Source organism: Tursiops truncatus, chromosome 4 (assembly GCF_011762595.2).
Source record: "Tursiops truncatus isolate mTurTru1 chromosome 4, mTurTru1.mat.Y, whole genome shotgun sequence".
NCBI classification, from domain to species: domain Eukaryota; kingdom Metazoa; phylum Chordata; class Mammalia; order Artiodactyla; family Delphinidae; genus Tursiops; species Tursiops truncatus.
In genome coordinates this window covers 136,210,402-136,225,323 of record NC_047037.1, presented here as the reverse complement: position 1 = coordinate 136,225,323, position 14,922 = coordinate 136,210,402, and the positions used below count along the sequence as shown (strand labels likewise).

The 14,922-nt window shown below is 39.6% G+C and overlaps 1 protein-coding gene across 6 annotated transcripts in view; it reads right to left on the bottom strand.

Annotated features, from left to right (window-relative positions):
• DYRK1A (dual specificity tyrosine phosphorylation regulated kinase 1A) overlaps positions 1–14,922 on the bottom strand; it is a 145,571-nt gene that overhangs the window by 113,173 nt on the left and 17,476 nt on the right. The window contains exon 1 of one of the 6 annotated variants that reach the window (XM_019922618.3): positions 3,514–3,652. The exons of the other annotated variants lie outside the window; for them this stretch is intronic. The gene's annotated coding sequence lies outside the window, so the exon portion shown is untranslated. Of the gene's footprint in view, positions 1–3,513; positions 3,653–14,922 lie in introns of those variants that run through there. 6 annotated transcript variants of the gene reach the window in all.

Below are 14,922 nucleotides of genomic sequence, written 5' to 3'. Positions count from 1 at the left end.
CAGTTTCCCACACAGATGACAATGAAAATGTATTTAACGGAAGTCATCAAGTCGATATACAGTATCTTATCACTATGTTAAAACAAAAGTATGTAAATTATCTGGCTTGTTCTGCTATTGGTAGTTATGCTGAGCAGATAACTTTTCCAGAATCCCTGTTCAATTAGGCAAGGATCAAGAAGTCTAGATTTCTATCTCACAGTAATTTCCCAGCTTACTTCTAAAGGGAGATATGAGCACTTAACTTTATTTACCAAATAAATTAGCACAATACCTGGCACGGACTTAACTTATAATGCCACCTAACATTTTTTATGATACTTTTTAATTTATGAAACAATTTCAAGTACAACTCATGTCATGCTCCCTGAACCCTGTGAAACCAGGTAGGTATAATTTTGCACTTTTACATGTGAGGCAACTGAGGTGCAGACTATCCAAAGCAGTGGACATCCCATACCACTGACGGCTGCATCAGAGTCACCCTGAGGGGCTTGTTAAAAATTCAGATTCAGAGACATAACCATCAGAACCTCCAGAGGATAGGGCCTGAACCTGTATTTTGAACAAGGGCCCCAGGTGATTATGACACATGGCCAAATTTACAAATTAACAAGAATTCAGAGCCCAAGAGGCCTGATGGTATTTAAGAAGGAGCTTCCTTCTGTTGGGCTAGTTTACCGAAGTGAACCATGGGCTACTCCTCTGGAAAACTGAGATGTCACTTGTGACTGAATGTGCACCTAGGTGTTTCTAGGAACACAGAATACAGCAAAGATTAAACGACTCTTTACCTGGCTTGTACTCTGAGGACACAAAGGTATAATCCGTTAGAGCTGGTTAGTTTTATGTTCCTAATTAATTTCAAAACTTGCCTTTTGATATACTCTACTTAGCATTTTAATCCAAGTGCCAAAATAATTTACTTCCTCTTTGTGTTAATTGTAAGATTTTTGCTAAACAAAAACATTAAGTAAAAAGCTTCCCCCAAAAGGGTGCTACTAGGAAGGCTGAATGGTTTCATCCACACTATCTGTGGCAGAGACAGTCATCTCTTTCCTCCATAAATATAGTCAAGCACACAACTTCCCTGCTAGGTTACACTTCCCAGCTTCCCTTGCAGCTAGGTATGGCCATGCAACTAAGTTTTCATGGACAGAATGTGAAAAAAACAGCGTGGGGTGACACTTACGGTCTTTTAAGACAAGGAGTGAACACTTTTCAGTCTCTTCACCTGCCTGTGAGTTAGGGCAAGGACAACACAGATGAGGGCCGTCCCCTAGGGTACTGTGAATGATCAAGGTGGAAGAAACGTGTCTCTGGATGACCCACTGAGGCAGCACCCCCAGCAACCTGGCCATTCACCTCCTCGAGATGATTCTGTGTTCTCAGAGTCATCAAAGTGCTGGCTCCCACTTACAGCAGCTTAACCGTGGACCCTAATACACTACCGTGTACGTGACAACTAGAACTAATCCCCTCTAACAACTATTTAATACATCAGCTGAGGACGTTTCTAAGGTGTCTGATAATAAAATGTTGGATGCTGAAAGGCTCTTAAAAGATCATCTATGAAAGTCTAGAGATTAAAAGACATGGCAGGAAGAACACTGGACCCTGGGACTCCTAACTTCCCAGGTCACTCTCCCTTTAACATTATGTTAAACCTGGATTCTAAAATCATAGAAAAAAGAACCGCATTTTTTAAAATAACCTTTGGATTAATTTTATTCATTGATTCAACAAATAATCTACCCCAGCATCTGCCAGTTGCCAAGCAATGTGTTTTCAGGTGAATGCAGATTTACAGAGGCCTTTCGTTTCCTGGCTGTACTATGCCTTTAACCCTCCTGAGCCTGGATAAATTACACAGAAAACAAGTACAAAGACGTTAACACTACCCTGAAGGACCCAGAAATACTCAAATCAAAATCTGAAGTTTTTCCTTATAGAAAGTAATATATTAGAAACATCTCTTCTACTTCTGCTACTGCCCTGTAATAGCCCCCATCCCAAAAAAGTATTTTCATTTGTACCCAGTCCAAAGCAAAGAAAGAAGTCAGTAAACCCAAGTAACAGTATTCGGCCTACACTCCTTCCCAGAGAACAGGGGCACTGGGGTCCTGCCTTCTCACCCACCCTGACCCCCCCAGGGCCTGCACCATACAGGAGACAGAGGCGTGGGAACAGGCCTCACTCCCAGGAGAGACAGGAACGCCTCCTTTCCTCTGGCATACAAGAGATCCTGGTGAGCTATGTGATAATAAGCTAAAGAACAGGAAGAGCTTTTTCTAGAAAGCTAAAAGGTTTCCAAATCCCAGAACAGAGTCCATTCTAACAGTGCTTTGTCCATAAGGATAAGATCGATCTGCCTGGATGCAAAACTCCATAGAGTAAAATGCTTTCCCCCTCTGGATTTTTAGAAGAAAATCTATTAGTGCAGGTAAAACCTCAGTATTAAAAAAATTACCCAGATCACATACCAAGGTTTTCCAGGATGGGGGAGGTGGCTCAAGTCCTGTGGGGCAGGCACTGTGCAGGAGTAATCCTTACAGAACAATGTTTCTCAACCTTTTCTCCTTCGTTCCCATCACCAGGAAGAAAACTTTAGTTAAATTAAATTTCTCCTTAATGAGTGAAATTAAATATTATGGAATAAGATTCTGTCAGGTAAGGCTGACTTACTGTAATATCTAAGATTTTTTTCACTCCTCCACGCCCAAGAACAAGTTCTCCCCCTTGGGGAGTGATATCACCTCCCCCATGGAGAATGCGTGTCACAGGACCTAAAAATGTGATCCTCAAACTTTACACATCACCCAGACCCCTTCTCAGACATTTGGATATGCTAAGTCTGGGGGTAGACCCAAAAATCTGCATTTCTTTTAAGCTTTCCAGAGGACTCCAATGTATATGGTCAATGAGCCACAATGTTTCTGACAAATTTCCATTGTTACACCCAAGCCCAGTAACAGGATGACCTCAATATGAGAACTATTTAAATGAAATGAAACACTGAACACTGTCACATTCCCAGCATTAAGGAGATCTGTTCAGGGGCAAAAAAGAAAAGTCTTGAGCTACAATTACAGGAGATATGATTATCTATTTCTTCTTTCTCCTGTACAAAGGACAATCACAGGATTACTGGAGAAATACTTGAGATATTTTATGGACTGTAACATGTGACCCAAAAGGAGGTTTACATCACTTATTTCACAAAGTACATATTCAGGGTTTTTATCTAGTACTTTGGTACTTTAACTTAGGTGTAATTTGGAGCTGAGAAGGCCATAAAGTACTCATTATCTCTTCTACCCAATCTCCAAATCTATATTTATAAACCCTACCAAAATTATCAAACCACAGTTTAACTGAATAAGACAGATTATGTTAATATTATACAGCTATCTGAATGTAGTTACAGCAAAAAGGAATACAATCACATCAGTGCATTATAAAATGCATAAACTGGTCAGATTAGATAATAAAAAAACAAAACAGAAAAGTCACCTTTTTCCCCTTCAGAAAAATACTTCGTTCATGTAGTGGGATGTTCCTTGGTGGTCCCAATAAACCACTCTTGCCAGTGTCCACACCTTGTACAGTCTCCTCTGCTTGAATCTGGACAGGCCTGTGACTTGCTTTTGGCCTAAAGAATCTGGTGAAGATGACATTATGCCAGTTCCAGGCATAAGTCTTAAGATGGCCCAGTGGCTTCCGCTGTTGGCACCTCCAGAATCCAGTCACCACCTCTGGAATCCGCCACCACGTACGAAGTTCAACTACCCCAAGACGATGCTGTGAGAAAGCCCACAGTAACCAGATGAAAAAGTCACAAGGAAGAAGATGTCTCAGAGACCACACATGTGCTGGAATCCAACATCTCAGACTTTCCAGTCCCAGGAGACACCATGTGCAATGGAGGCAAGGCCTGCCCAAATTGGAGAATTGTGAGCAAAGAAAAGAGTATTGGTTGTTTTAAGCCACTGAGATTTGACATGGTTCATTAAATAAATATAGATAACCTCAACATTTTGTATGTAAGCAAACATGGAAGAAAAGTTACAATGTATGTGTTTGGAAAATGAAAGTAAACACTCTACATCTGAAATCATTTATCTTCTTGAACTGGAAAAAGGCTGGTAAATTCTGACACCTTATATTGTATCAGCACACTTCTTTAACAAACAACTCAGGACTCCTATGAGATGCTCAAAACTGAGGAGAAAAGGGGGTCAAGACTCCATCTCCAGACTAGAGACGTATACATACCCACCACAAACAAAATAGTTTATTAAACTTCAGTAAAAAACTTGCCTATAGATAATCTCTTTGAGAATATGTCCTACTGGCTAAGATACAGAGTGGAGTTTTTTAAACTGGTTTGTATCCTTACACAGAGGCATCAATGAGTACTGAAGAGTATTGTTACCTGCTATCAGTAAATGACAACCATGGATAAGTCTTTATATTAATGGGTTCAAACACTTATTGAGAATATTAGATATACTATGGGCCAGGCATCCCGGATACCAGAAAAAAAACAATCCCTGCCCATAGCTGCTCAATCTAGCAAAGGCCCCAAATACAAATAATGATTTTATAAATGCTACTTAGAATAAAACTGTGCACAAAAAGGAACTAACAAGAACACAGAAGACACAGCTATTCTTTCTACCCAATTCCTGCCTCCTTCCAGAAGAGCTAGGAGAAACTAAAAGAGATGACATCTGAGATGAGTAACTAAGGTTATGGAAGACTTTACCCAAAACCCACCCCACAAGGAAAACATTCTAATATTGGTTCCATTAAGGGCACATTTGTCTGCTTTGTTCCCCAAGTGTCTCGAGCATCTAAATCAGGGCCTGCCACAAAATACGTACACAAACATTTGTTAAATGCAATTTAACTCCTACAGTTATGACCTTGGACATTTCACTCAGCATAATTTATAAAAGATGAATAATGGCTTACAGAGTTGCTTTGAGAATTAAATGAGATACTGTATGGTAGTATTTGGAAAATGGTAATAGGTCAATAAAATGTTTGGGTGGTATTATTATTTTAGAGGAAGCAGCATTTGTTTATGTATTTAATGCATCAAGTGCCCACTATATGCCAAGCTCTGTGCTCTATAGAAAATGTTATAAAACTAGCACAGACAATGTGCCTCAAAGGAAAACTGAGAGGAAAGGAGCAGAAAGCATAACACATGTGGGGAAATGAAAGCTACTTAGAATAGCTCTGGAGTGGAGCAAATACGGTAGGGTTGCAGATAAAAAGACTGGAAAAGTAAGCTGAGGTCCAACTATAAAGAGAACCTGAATATTTTAATAAACTTGGTCTTCATTACATGGAAACGAGAATCACGGATGATTACAGGCTGTGGCAAAACAGCACAATCAGGGTGAAAGCAGCTATAGTAGGAGGGAGGTAAGGCTGACAAGTGTAAAAGAAAAATAATGACAACAAAAAAGATCTGAAAAGGGAACACTACAGCTTCACCAAGTACACATTCAACACAGTGGATAGTCCATGCATTTACAATTATTCTCTCACAAAGCTCCACTGAAAATAAAATCAGTATAGAAGTCAAAAAATAATAATAATAAAAGAAAGAATGGACCAATGTTTAGATAATGAAATAAAACACAGACAGTGGTAGTAGACTTAGGAGAATGAAGGAAGGCACAGAATAAGTGTCTACACTTGGAGATACCAAAGAAAATAGTTAATGTACCCCGAAATCTGGAAAGGCCTAGGACACACACATATTCTCTATGTCCACTGAGACGGGGAGAAGATCCACACCCTAAGAGCAACAAGCACACCTAATGCTCAGGCTTTGGTTTCTAATACCATTCTCCATGAAAAAGAACCAGAGCTCTAGGCAAAGAGTTCTCACACTTGACACCATATGCATGATCCATAAAGGAAAGATTTAATAAACTGGACTTCATCAAAATTCAAACCTTTTGCTCTGAAAGACTCTTTTAAGAGGATGAAAAAACAAGCTATGTATGGACAGGGAGAAAGTATTTTCGAACCATATCCAACAAAGACCTTGTATCTAGAATACATAAAGAACTCTCAAAACTCAGCAGTTAAACTTTTCTTTAAAAATCCAATCAGAAAATGGGCAAGACATGAACAGATATATCACCAAAGAGGAGATACAGATGGCAAACAAGCAAATGAAAAAATGTTCAACATCATTAGTCATTAAAGAAATGCAAATTAAAACCATAACAGGGTATCACCACACCTGTTAGAACAGCTATAAATAAAAAACAGTGATAGCACTAAATGGTGGGGAGGATGCTGAGAAAGTGGATCCCTCACATAGTGCTGGTGAGAACAATAAAGTGGTACAGACACTATGGAAAATAGTCCGGTGATTGCTTACAAAACTAAAGATGTGTTCACCACATGACCCAGCAATCACACTCTTAAACTTCTACCCCAAAAAAACAGAAAACAATGTTTACATGAAAATCTGTTCTCAAACATTCAAAGCAGTTTTATTCATAATATTATACAAAATATTGGAAACAATCCCAATGTCCTTCAGTAGGTGAATGGTTGAACAAACTTGGTACATCCATACAATAGAACACTACCCAGCAATAAGAAGGAATTAACTATTGATATACACAACACCAAATGGACCTCAAGGCGTTATGCTTTGTGAAAAAGATTGATCTCAAAAGGTTAATACTGTGTAATTCCATTCATATTGAAGTGACAAAACTACAGACATGGAGAATAAACAGAATGGTGGAGGGGGGTGTTGGGAATACAAAGAGGTAGCAAAGGAGTTCTTCTAAAGTGATGGAACAGCTCTGTTATCTTGATTGTGGGGCTAGCTACACAACTCTATACATGGAATAGATAAGTTACAAAAGACTATACACACACGCAAATGCAAGCTTAAAAAATAATGAGAAGTGAGTAGTTCTGTAGTGCAGTTAACAGAAATGTACCAGATATATCAAATTTCCCAATTTTGATACTGTAGTAGGGCTACACAAAACTCCACTGAAGGAAACTGGATGAAGGGCGTACATGGGACTTTATATTATTTTTGCAACTTCCTGTGAGTCTACAATTATTTCAAAATAAAGGATTTTTTAAGGGGGTGGGGGTCCTTGGAAAAATAGCCAATTCCAAGACTGAGACAATAGTTCAAGATGAGCCTGGAAAGTGCTCCAAAAAATGATGGAGATATGCTAAAAGGACATAGAAGCAAACTTGAAGGGGCTTCTACTAGCAAAATCTGGGACAAGTGAGGCATCAAAATAAATAATGACAGTAATGGATTACAACCCACTGCATAAAACAGAAAATCAGGTACTCATAGTGATATAAAACAAGTGAATAAATTAGAAGCCTGATTACTGATGGAATATTTACACAGTCTCCAAGTATCTCTACACAAAATATTTATTACAAAGAGGGAGGAAAAGTAACTTTAAAATGGAGAAGCCTTAAGGCACCACCATAATCAAGTGATCAAAGTAAACGTCATCAATAAGGAACAAACTGAAATCATATGCCACCTGTAGTACAGGCACAACGACGCCCCTGCCCCAAGACTGGTCCACACCCTCATCCTCAGAACCTGTGAACGTGTTACTTTACACATGGCAAAGGAGAATTATGTTTGCAGAAGAAATTAAAGTTGCCAATCAGATGACTTTAAAATTGAGATTATCTTCAATTACCCCAGTGGGCCCGATGTAATCACAAAGGTCCTTAAGAGTGAAAGGGTGGGGGGGGAAGAAGAGAGAGAGAGAGATGGCAGCACGAGATGGACGAGGTCCAAACCTGCTGGCTTTGAAAAGAGAAGAAGGGGGCCATAAGCCAAGAAATGCAGGCAGCCTCCAGTAGCTGGAAAGGGCAAGGAAAAACATTATTTTGTAGAGTCTCCAAAAGGAATGCAGCCCTACTGACACCTTGATTTGAGCCCAGTTGAGATGCATTTTGGACTTCTGAACTCCAGAACTATAATATAATAAATGTATGTTTTTTAAACCACTAAATTTGTGGTAATTTTTTTACAGCACAAACAGAAAAACAATAATACACCATCTAACAAAATGCACTGAAATTAATATAGCATCACTTCTATGATACTCCTGGCAAAGATACTTAACCTACATCTAATACAAAGAAACATCAGACAAACTCACATTGAGAGTGATTCTATAAAATAACTGGCCTGTATTCTTCAAAAATATCAATATCATAAAAGAAAAAAACAGTTGAGGGACTATTCTAGATCAAGAGTTGAAGAGACGTGACAACAAAATGTGTTAAGTGATCCTAGATTGACTGTATCCTTCTCCTATAAAAGAGCACCACTGGGGCAACTGCTGTAACCTGAATGGAGGCTTAAGGATCAGACAGCTGTAATATATCAATGTTACATTCTTGCCTTTGATGGTTGTATTGTTGTCAGGCAAGAGAATGTCTCTTTGTAGGAAACATGCACTACAATATTCAACAAAGAGACATCATGTCAACAACTCTCTCTCAAAAGATTCAGGAAATAAAAGTTATCTGTATTTTACCAGCAACTTTCCTAAGTTCGTTTTAACAATTAAGTATATAAAGTAAATGTAGTAAAACCCCAAATTACAGCCCAAACCCTATACAGGCTGGCAACTATCGTGTCCCCAAATAGACCAGAGGCATGCACGCTCTCTGGGGAAATGCAAAGAGGCTCCACACGTTGAAAGATCAAGCACAACAGAGAACTGGTTTGAGGCAGAAGACGAAAAACAGAACTGGGTAAGAGTCTCTACATGGAACTGTGGACTCTAGTCCCCTTCTCCAGTTCTGCTTGCAGAACATCAGCAACAGGAATACACGTCCCCTCTCCCCCAGGCATGCGATTTACAGTTTCAATCAGGAGACACCAAGAGCCCTGGAGTAAAAGCCCTAGGGTTACTCATATTCATGGGTCCCTCGAGCACCACACTAAGCCTTCAGTGAACAAGCCTCAACCTCACAAAGAGCTTCCTTCCGCTTTACTGTAACTTACTCCTAAATATAAGCCACCAGCCCAGGGATGGCCAGGTATTTGAGGAAAGCTGCCAAAACTCAAAGGCAGAAATCAAAACAAGCAGAAAAACAGGAATACAGAGGAAACTGAGACAGTGCCATGAAAGGGGGAAAAAGGCAATTAACCATAATATGAACGTGCTTGAAGAGGCAAAAGAATATATGTAACCATGAAGTAAAAACAAAATGCTAGTGGGGGGGAGGAGCAGAGAACATAAAAAATACCTTGATGGAAAGTAAAAGTTGAAAAATATCTCCCCATAAGCGTAAAAAGTAAACAAATAGAAAATAGACAAGGTAACACTACAAAACTTCAGAACACCACAGATGAAGATCAGATCCTTAAAACTTCCAGGAAGTGGGAGGGTTCATATAAAAAGGATCAAATTTTCTAATAAACTAATGGATCTATATTAATATTTAGTAGCCACTAACATCACAGAAAGTCAGATATTTTTGTGCCTCCTAAAGATAACATACCACCCATGCAGTATTCTCCCCACTCACCACCTCTCAAAAAAAAAAAAAACAGAGAAAAAGAAGAAAAAACCAAAATTTTATCAAGATCTTACTGCCAAGTAGAGGAAATACATTACAAGGGACGGGGAACACATCAATGACACCACAGGGTTTCATTCAACAACATCCAAGCTGTAGAACACTACAAGACAGATGATACACTTTCTTTAACAAATAAAACTCAGGGGGAAAAAAACCACCAATAGATTAAGAGACTTAAGAGATTTGTCAATCAATGACAATTTATGGACCTTACCTACATCCTCATTTGAATGAACTGTTTAAAAATATAATTATGAGACAATCGAGGTAACTTGAACTTTAACTGGATATTTGAAGAATTACTGTTAATCTTTTAAAGGTACGATAATGCTACTGGGGTTATGGTTTAGAAACTAGTCCTTATCTTTTAGAGATACATACTGAAATATTCAAGAGTGAAATTATATATCTGGGTTTGCTTGTATAAAATCAAAGGGAAGAGGGGTAGATAGGATTATGAATTTTTTTAAAGTGGCCATGAGGGCTTCCCTGATGGCGCAGTGGTTAAGAATCTGCCTGCCAATGCAAGGGACACAGGTTAGAGCCCTGGTCCGGGAAGATCCCTCTTGCCACAGAGCAACTAAGCCCTTGTGCCACAACTACTGAGTCTGCACTTTAGAGCCCACGTGCCACAACTACTGAGCCCACGTGCCACAACTACTGAAGCCCGTGCGCCTAGAGCCCGTGCTCTGCAACAAGAGAAGCCACTGCAATGAGAAGCCCGCGCACCTCAATGAAGAGAAGCCCCCGCTCACCGCAACTAGAGAAAGCCCATGCACAGCAACAAAGACCCAACACAGCCAAAAATAAATAAATTAAAAAATGGCCATGAGTTGATCAATGTTGAAGTTGGGTGATGGATACATGGGAGTGCATTATGTTCTCTAACTTTTCCAATGGAACCCAGAATACAAATTATATCTGCTATAGAAGCTAAAAAACCATGAAGAAATCCATTCAGAGTTCTCAGTAAAAATTATATTCCAACTGCAATTCTGTACCCAGTCAAAACTTTTACTCGTGAGAGAAAGCAGATTAAAGGTATTTTCAGATGATGTCTCAAAAAATTAACCTCTCTTGCACCCTTTCTCAGGAAGTACTGAAAGTTGTGCTCTGGCAAAAAGAAAGATAAAGGCAGGAAAGATAAAGTTCAGAGAACTAGGAAACAGGAGACCCAAACCTGTTGGAAATACACAAAGGAACCCTATTAGACCTAGAGAGCAAGAATTCCATACAGACTAATAAGGACCAACTGTATACCACAGGGAACTTTTCTCAATACTCTGTAATGACCTACAAGGGAAAAGAATCTAAAAGAGTAGATGTGTGTATATGTATAACTGATTCACTATGCTGTACAGCAGAAACTAACACAACATTGTAACTCAACTATACTCCCATAAAAATTTAAAAAAAAAAAAAAAGAATTCCATACAGGAGTAGTTTGATGGACGGCCCCTTGAGAACATTCTTAAGGGAGGGGGTGGGGGTGAGTGAGAATGAGGAACAGGACAACTAATTATCTGATATTTGTGCAAAACTATATGGAGAGGCTATTAGAAGGTACAGGAAAACTCAGTCACTAGTACCTAGAAAACAAAACACAACAGAATTATACGAGGAAAACAAAACAGGAAAAACAAAATTATACAAGGAGGGAAATGTAATCATAGTATACAATTTTCCTCCATGGTGAACAAGACTTACATAATCATCATTAAACATATACATTTAAAGAAAAAATATATATATATAAAACTATAATGAACAGATGGGAGAAGAAGTGTAAAACAGGTGGTTTAAAGTTAAATATTCATCTACCTTAACAGAAAGTCAATAGATAATATCTTAAATTTTAAGTCAAATACCAAATTAGGGTCAGAGTTACCTACCCAGCCTCCACTCTCCCCTTCTTCCTTTCTAACAGAAGCTAATTTTGTCCAGAACCGCTTTGCACACCCATCCCTTTAGGCATGTTCTCAGGGAAAGCGCTCAGTTCCAGGCGTGTGCTTAATTGGTCTAAATGTAATTCCATTTCCCTTCCTAGTGAGTCTTTCAAAAAAAGGCATACAACCCAGGAGGTAAGTCTGCCGGAGTTTCTAGGCAAAGTTTCCATATTCTTATACAGCTACAAGAAAAATAATTTTCTTTTTCTGGACACTGCTGGATCTGGGTACAACTCCTGAAACTGCTGCAGCCATCTTATTAGTCTGAGGATGTAGCCGGCCAATGACTAAAGGGGGAGACAGAAAACTGGGGCCCTGAAGACATTATTGTGCCACAAAACCAATTAGCCCTAGAGCCCACCCTACCTCTGGACTGAAGCCAGTTTGGGTCGTGGTCTCAGTACTACCATCCAAAAGCATCCTAACTGATAAGCAAATTATTTAGAAATAGATAAACAGCAGAAGAAACAGGTAAGAGTTGAGGAAAAAGTGACCACCTACGGGGCAGAGCTTGCCAGCTAGTGTGCATGGCACACAGTGCCACTAACGTTCCAGAAGTGCCAAGATCCCCTAAAGACCTCAGGACACCCAAACAGCCTCTTCTATTTTGTCCACACAGAACCTGAGGTGGAAAAGTTCGGGAAGCACTGCTCTACGAAGCACGGCTGGAGTAATGAAGGGGTGCCTGGGGACAGGCTGTTTTCATCACAAGCCTTTCAGTAGTATTCAATTTTGATTATATGCATATTAAAACTAAAAAGTAATTCTTAAAAAAATTATTGCAGTAAGCAAAAAGAAACTAAAGATCTGATCTGTAGAGAGGTCATTAACAATAATGTAAAGAAAGAACTTAATTGAAGACTATTTCAGAAACAAAACTCAAGAGAGCTGGGTAATAGAGTAAATTCAAAAGTAACTGAGAGGAAGTTACAAGGAGTCAGAGACTACATAGATGTTTCTTCTTTAGGGACATAACTACTCAATCACTGCAAAGTGAAAACACAAAATTACTTTCTGTTGCAATCCACTGATTGGATTACACTAGCTGCTATCTACAAAACTCTCTTCAAGTTTTACATGGAATTCAACTTGGGAAGCCGATACAGTTTAAAATAATACCAGAAACCCGTCATTCAGCCATGTATTAAGGGATAAGCAAGATTCTAGCCCTAGATACATGACGAACAAAATGTACAAGGTTCTCAGACTTCCCTGGTGGTGCAGTGGTTAACAATCCACCTGCCAATGCAGGGGACAAGAGTTCAATCCCTGTTCCGCGAAGATCCCACCTGCCGCAGAGCAACTAAGCCCGTGCGCCGCAACTACTGAGCCTGCGCTCTAGAGCCTGAGAGCCACAACTACTGAGCCCGCGTGCCACAACTACTGAAGCCCGCACGCCTAGAGCCCGTGCTCCGCAACAAGAGAAGCCACAACAAAGAGAAGCCCGTGCACTGCAAGGAAGAGTAGCCCCTGCTCGCCACAACTAGAGAAAGCCCGCATGCAGCAACGAAGACCAATGCAGCCAAAAAATAATTTTTTTCAAAAAGGTACAAGATTCCTGCTTTCATGAAATTAATATTTGCTAAAACATATTCCACAGAAGCAATACAAATAATAACTAAGAGTGAGGGCTGAACCTGGTTTGAATTCTATCTCACCAACCACTAGGGAAAATTACTTCACCTCTAAACCTAATTTTTATCATCAGTTATTTGAAAATAATACCTTACTAGGTTGTGATATGTGTGTGTTTATAAACTATTCAGAGCAAGCTTAATAAAGATTGCCCTTACCATGTTACAGGTTTCCTATAATATGCTAATGTGTACTGTGAATCTCCAAGAAGGTAATTTTCTCCAAGCTTATTTCCTTCATACCACACCATGGAGTGATCTGCAGAGCACATTTACTGCCAAGAGAAACTCTCTACTGTGTACCCTACTTCTAATCCAATAGGACTGATTTTTACTACTGTATCCTCAATACGGTCAGCCTCTTTTTTTTCTTTTTTACCACTTTTTAGCATCCACTCTGCAAACGTCTTTAATCACAGTTCTAAGACTATTATGCCTCAGTCTCCCATGCTAGATCCTGACCATCCTAGAAACAGAGGGAGTATCTTTTAGACTAACTGCTCCAGTACTTGGAAAAAACACAGTATGGTAACACTAAAAATGCCATTTCAAAGAAACAGTGCATGCAGTTTAACCTCATTCTTTCAATTATTCAGCATTTATGGAGTTTTCTATACAACAGGCCCTTCTATGATTCTATGCTAGGCCCTGAAGAGACAGCAGTGAACAAAGCAGATGCAACTCCTGCTCTTAAGCAGCTCAGTCTAAAGAAAACAGATACAAAAATAAATAAACCTAACTGGTATAAAATTCAGGTGGCGTGGTAAGAAAAAGTTCAAGGTGTTGTGAAACCTAACCTAGACGGGAAGGACTCAGGGAAGGTTTCCCTGAACACAGACATCTAAACTGAGATGGGGAAGATGACTAGGAGTGAGCAGGATGGAGTCCTAAGTGCTTTACAAGCATTCTATTACTCTTCACAATGCTATGAACAGTAGGCATATATTATCCCCACGGGGAAACTGAGGCTCAGAGAAGTTTTCATGGCTAGGAAAAGGCAGGGCTAGGATTCAAAGCCAGATATCTAGATCAGACTCCAGGGAATGTACAAAAATGTACAGCATCCAATCAAATGTACAGCACTTCTTTACCACTATACTCTACTGTCTGTAATGGACAGACTCTAAGATGGCTCCCACGACACAGCCTCCTGCTGTTCATGCCCTTCCACAGACCCTTCCCTTGAACCAAGACCTATGACTTGCTTTTAACCAAGAGAATACAGGAAATATGAAGGGATGTCACTTCTGCGGTTATGATACATGAGACTGTGTATCTGTCTAGTGCGTAGACTCGCTCCTTCACTGTCTTTGAGAAAGTAGTGGCCATGCTGGAAAGGACCACACAGCAATGAACTGAGGGCAGATGTCTGCCAATAGGTAGCAAGAAACTGAGGCCCTCAATCCAACACTGCACAGGGTACCGAATTCTACCAACAATCATATGAGCTTAGGGGAGACCTTCTTCCCCAGTTACACCTTAGATGAGACCAAAGCCCCATCAATAACTTGACCAGAGCCCTCTGAGACCCAGCTAAGCTAAGCTGTGCTCAGACATCTGACCTACAGAAACTGTGAGGCCATAAATGTACTTGTTTTTAAGTTTCTAACTTTATGGTAATATTGTTACATATCAAGAAATAACACCCTGTTACACAATAAAGTTCTTCCGCCATATCCTGGTGCTTTGCTGAAATAATGATTTGCAACTAC